Source organism: Chinchilla lanigera, unplaced genomic scaffold, assembly GCF_000276665.1.
Source record: "Chinchilla lanigera isolate Chin_1 unplaced genomic scaffold, ChiLan1.0 scaffold00076, whole genome shotgun sequence".
NCBI classification, from domain to species: domain Eukaryota; kingdom Metazoa; phylum Chordata; class Mammalia; order Rodentia; family Chinchillidae; genus Chinchilla; species Chinchilla lanigera.
This window is the reverse complement of record NW_004955477.1, coordinates 2054840-2060839: the sequence shown is the minus strand read 5'-3', so window position 1 is coordinate 2060839 and position 6000 is coordinate 2054840.

The window sequence follows — 6000 nt, the reverse complement described above, 5'->3', positions numbered from 1 at the left end:
TTTCTTTCTTTCTTTCTTTCTTTCTTTCTTTCTTTCTTTCTTTCTTTCTTTCTTTCTTTCTTTCTTTCCTTCTTTCTTTCTGTCTTTCTTTCTTTCTTTCTTTCTTTCCTTCTTTCTTTCTGTCTTTCTTTCTTTCTTTCTTTCTTTCTTTCTTTCCTTCTTTCTTTCTTTCTTTTCTTTCCTTTTGGTCTTTTTGAGACAGGGTCTCACTATGCAGTTCAGGCTGGCCTTGAGTTCACTGTATACCCAGGCTGGCCTCGAACTCACAACAATCCTCCTTTCTCAGCTTCCTGAGTGCTGGGATTACAGGCGTGCACCACCACACCCGGCCTCCAGCAAAAGTTTTCTGAACATCTACTTTGCACAAGGCAATGGGCCAGGCACTGGGGTGGGGCTGCGGGTTGTTCATTCACTCATTCACTGGTGCCTTCACCAGGTTTTTCAATGATATGTAAATGTGCCAAAACCCACAGTGAATATATTTATTTGAATCACAAACATATTAATACCAAATTTTTTTTAAAATAAGTTTTGGTAGAGACCCCACTATGTGCCAGCTTTTAGAGGTACCCAGAAGCACAGACTCGATTCCTACCCCAGCCTTGACCCAGGGCCCACTGCAGAGGACAGATATTGATCAGAAATGGATAGACATTGATCTGGAATTGTGCTGCAGAACTTCTACAGCCATGAGGAGCGGTTCTGGGGACAGGGACACATTCCTGGTGACACCACCACACCTCCTTAACCACTGTCACTTCCCTGTCTGCTTCAGAGAATAAGACCGAGGGGAGGCTGGAACTGGGGCTCAGATTTCCCCAGGCAGCATGGGAGACAATCCCTGCACACTGCAGATCCTTCTGGAGCCCAGCCAGGTCACCCCAGGGGTCTGGGCTGCTGCTCCAAGCCCCTTGGAAGCCACTGTACCTTTGCTTTGGATCATCTGGGTCTTAGATACCTACCCCCAGCCACCCTCAGAAAGCCACTTTCACTTTTTTTGTATTGAAGAGCACATCCCCAGCCCTTTTTATATCTTATTTTGACAGGCTCTTGCTGTGCTGCCCAGGTTGTCCTTGCCCTACCAGGTGGCTGGGATTACAGGCAAGTGCCACTTCACCCAGCTACCCTTCGCTTTCTTGCTCTGACTCAACGTGACCAAGGTTTTTCTATAAAAGGCCAGACAGAAACTATATCAAGCTTGTGGGCCAAAGAGCTATTAGGTCCTAATAGAAGCTATTAGGTCCTAATACACAAGAGAGAAAATAAACCTTCTCAAAATATTTACTGATGGACTTTAAAATACAATAATCCAGCACAGTTGTTTGGCAGTGGATCTGCTTACAAGAAGAAAGGGTTCCTTTGGGGGTGCATGACATTTCATTTAACTGAGGTTCAGTGTTAGTGCCTCCGCCAGACCAATGGTGAGTCCATCTCAGACACTGTTCTGGGCTCCTGCTGAATGCTCCTTCTGCCTGAGACTTTCTCACTTGGCTCCAGAACCCTACATTCCTTGCTGGCTGTCCCCCAGCCGTAGTGATGGCCTCCTCTTTCTGAACCTGCAGCGTCAATGCCCTACAGCCCCGGCCTCAGCCCTCTTGACAGATGCCCCCGCCACAAGTGGTCTTATCTAATCCACCAACTCTACCACATCTCCCTGGCCAATCTTCATTCCTGAGCCCCAGGCTGGTGTCCCCTCTGGGGTGACAGTTGCCTCTCCAAGCTGAATGATAGGCCAGGGGCCCTGCCCTCAGAGGCCCCTAGCCACTCCAGGTAGCTGGGGTAGCCAAATCTCTGACCCCAGAGGACTTGCAGGGTCTAGCGAATGGGAGGGCATCCCTGGAAAAGGAATGGGGTAAGCAAAGGCAGCCAGAAAGGGAGGCACAGGAGAGAAGAGTAGATCCAGAACATTCCACGGTAGTACAGGGGAGACTTCTGCTTTGCCCTGTGTGGCCCCAGGCAGGGGACTTAGTGTTGCAGCTCTACCTGACTTCCTACTGGAGGAATAGGATGCACTCAGGGCTCTTTGGAAGATGCTTAGGGCTCATGCATCCAGGTGTGAGGGCACCTTAGCTATAGGCTTTGGGAAGGAAATTGCTGTGGCAGAAAGAGATAAAGCCACCCAAGCAGGTGAACACTGCGCAAAAAGGATTTGGTTGGTGAGTAGTGTCATGAGCTCCCCACCATGGCATCTGCTGAGTGGAGGAATCACTTGGTTTGATGGAAGAGTCCGGAGGCAGAAGGGGCACAGCTGGGGACAGTTGTGGTCTAGGTGTGTGGTCACCACGGCGGGGAGTGAGATGGAGTGAGGAGCGTTGCCGGGGTGTGTGACATTAATAACAACGGCATCCACCACAGCTGCACAAATAGCTGGCCTTTGTTGACAGCTAGTAGATAGGGGGCTTGTAGGTGATTTCTCATTTTATGGAGGAGGAAGTTGGGGCTCAGAGAAGTTGGTTGGCTTCTTTAGGGAACTGGCAAATCTGACTTCCAATCCCATGCTCAAGAATAACTGAAGAAGATGTCAAGCAGTGGTGGTGGTTCAAGGCATTAGGACCAAAGGCAAGGACTAGGTTTGGAGCTGGTATCCAGCCTGAAGGCAGAAGGATCATCTATCGTAGTGGAGGAGGGCTGGGTTGAGTCAATATTCTTGCAGTGTCTGTAAATATAGTTAGTTTGGTGGGTTGAACAGGTGGGCAAATCTTGCTTAACCCTACGGATATTTCTTTAATATTCTATTTTTGTGGAAAATATCTAAAGCACATTTATTTTGCAGTCTTTTGGTACAGAACCAAAACCTTTTCCCTGAGCATGGGTCTGCTGATAGGAGCCCTGGAATGCCTTGGTCACAAAACCACATCGTAATTGCCACTGATTTGTGGTTTTGGTTGCTTAAAAGAGACAAGCAAAGCAGAGGCAAGCCCTTCGTTATTTGTGTGCTCATTTCTCCTAGTTATTTCCCTCATCTGCAGGGGCTTTCCTAAGCTTTCATCCTGTTTGACAGACAGCAACTTTCTTCTGCAGTGGTATTTCATCTGTGGCTCTCGGAGGGGAGACCAGCTATGTTAGGGGCTCCTGTGACACTCTGAGGGCATCTACAAGTCCAAAGTATTTTCAAGACCATACTAAAATGTCATTCTTCTTTTAAACTCTCATTTTCTCATGAATATACAAGCAGAGACTTCCAGCATCCCTGGCCCACTCTGATGGATGTGAGCTTGTGTTTTTAAAAACTCCCTGCTTTAATTTTGACTACGGCAAAAACAGACAAATATAAACTCCATAATAAAAATGCCTTGGAATCTTCCGTAATGCTCAAGAGTGTAAAGGAGTCGTGGGACTAAGCAGTTTGAACACTACTCATTTATATGATATTTAAGTAGTGCATTTATGATATCAGGAAAAGCTAACATAGAAAAGGCTTAGGAACAAACAATTAAATTGTGGTGAATATAAAACTGATTGGAGGATATTTTGCAGAATGGGCAAAAATCAGGAGAGTCGAGTATGCTGCAAGCACCAACCAGGACATCTAGGAGACTGGGAAATGCTTGTCGCTGGGGAGCCCAGAGGGGAGGCCATCCACGGTAAAAGGGATGAACATAGTCATGATGGCATCAGCTATGACTGTCAAGTGGTGCTGGCCAGGCCTGTCAAAGGACACCTACAGGTCTTCTCTCATTTGGCCCTTACCATTTGACCCTAGGGGAATGTTCCACCTCTGCCCAGGCTCCAGTGCCTTGTAGTGAGCTCAGGCTCTGGCTCAGGAGGAGTAGAGCTGGACCTTGAGCTTGACTGCACTAGTCTCCAGGACCAGGTCCTAATCTGTGCAGGTCCTAATCTCAGCTGCTGAAATCTGAATTCATAAGAAAAGCTGCCAAGGAGGACGGGACAGGGCCTGGGGCTGGGAGACCAGGCAAGGCCCATGCAAGCAGTGGGGGCTGAGGTCAGGCTGGTGGCATTTTTAGGGTCATTTCCCCACTGAAGCAGCAGCACGGACTAAGGCAGCAGGGCCTGGCCTGGCACCGGCTCCTCATGTGATGGAGACTCCATCCTGGCTTCCACCACCCGTTGCATGTCCTCTCAGTGTCCTGCATCTATAGTAGGAACAGCAAGAAGCTCAGCTGGGTGCTGCTGACCCTGGGGAGAGGCCCCCTGACTTTGAGGGGGCTGAGCAGCGGGTGGAACTTGCTACAGCTTCCAGATAAGGCTGCCTCAGAGTCAGGAGCCCTGGGCTGCCAAAACCAGCCAGTTCTGAGGTCAGCACAGAGCTCTGGCTGCCACGGGTTCGAGTCATGGTAGAAGAACGGGGTGAGGCCATCCTCCTCCCCAGGGCTGGCCTCCAGCCACCAGGGGGCAGCTGGACCCACCACAGTGGCCATGGCAACCATCTGCTTACTCCCACCTCCATATGAGATAATCTGGAGAACTCCTGCCACACCCTGCGCTTTCAGCATGATGGAATTCAGGAACATTCCTAAGCAAGCCAGACACCGATTCTAAAGGCAGGGAACCAGGCAGCAGGCAAGAACCCAGCATAGCGAACGGTCCCGTCCTATCCACCCGCACCTCCTACTTCCCCTCACCTGCACCCCCTGCTCCATCTGCCTTTGCCCAAGCTGTTGCTCCACTAAATGCCCACCACACTCTTCAGTGGAGTCAGCTTCTACCTTACTTCAGGGTTGAGTTCAAGTGCTACTGTTTCCTCCACGAGGGCCGCCTGGATCGCCCCATGTCCACCACACACACCTGGGAGAGTGAAGGTCCAAAGAGATAGCAGTGCAGACTCGGAGAGAGAATGGAAGTAGGGGCCAGAGGAAGAGCCCGACGACCTTAAGCAAGTGATTTACCGTGGGTCTCAGTTATCCCAGCTTCTGAGTGAGAATCTTCAGATCTTCAAGGGGCCCTTTCAGATATGCCTCTTTATTGCCTTTGGAACATCAGGCACTTCCCCAAGCCATTTGAATTCCTAGTGTGTTTTTTTACAGAGGAAATATGTGAAGAGCAGAGGAACCTGGAGTGACAGCTGCCTTTTACGCCCTGAGATGCCGGGTGACCAGGAAACACTAAAAAGTGGCCCTGTGCTGTCCTCTTGTGGGTGATGCTGGCACTACATCCAGAAATCCTTTCTCACCACAACCCGTCACAACCATCAGGACCAGACTACCCACTGAACCACCACTGACCTCTGAACCCGACCAAATATAACCTTAGCAAGACAGCATCCAAGGTCTGAAAGACTAAGTTCTCAGCTCTGCCAACCAGGGCCGTGGTTCTGAAGGTGCCCAGATATGGGGAGGGGTGGTTGTGCCCCCTCCAGCATGTGCCCACATGCTCCTTTGTCTGGAGCTTTCCTCACCTGCCCAGTCCTCAGAGATGTCCGGAAGCCCCAGGCAGGCCCCACTGACAGCACCCACAGCAAAGGGGAGCCAGGGAGAGGGCTGCGTGGGTGCTGTCTTGACCTTGGGTACAGTGCTCTGTCCTCTCCTTCCTGGGCCCCAGATCACAGCTGTAGACAGACAGAGCGGAGATCTTTTGGTCTCTATGGAACTGGTCGTAGCCAGACACCCACTCCCTCTCACCCTGTCCATCCATCCTTGGACCACTTCACCTTCTAGCCCTCTTTGCAGACCCTTACCTCCCCAAACCCGGGGAGCCCTTGGGGTGTTGGCGACGGGAGGGCCTGGGGCAGGATGAAGGTGTCAGCTTCAGACCCTGTGGGAATCCCCACCCCCATCCTAGTCCCAGTCTGGCCTCTCTGCTCTCCCCAGCGTTCTTTCTGTCCAGAGTGGCCACCAGGCTCCAGGCCCATCTCCCTAACCCTCACACCTGTGGCCCTGGGTCCTTGGCAGGCCGACTCCCCTGCCCGGTTGCCTGACTGATCCCATTCCTGGAGGGAGAGAGGAGCTGGCAGGCCCAGGGGCTGGGGGTTCACTCATTCTGCCCTGTTCCCACGCCTGCCTCCTGTGTTCCTGTAAGTCCTGTCCAGCCCACTTTAGCCAC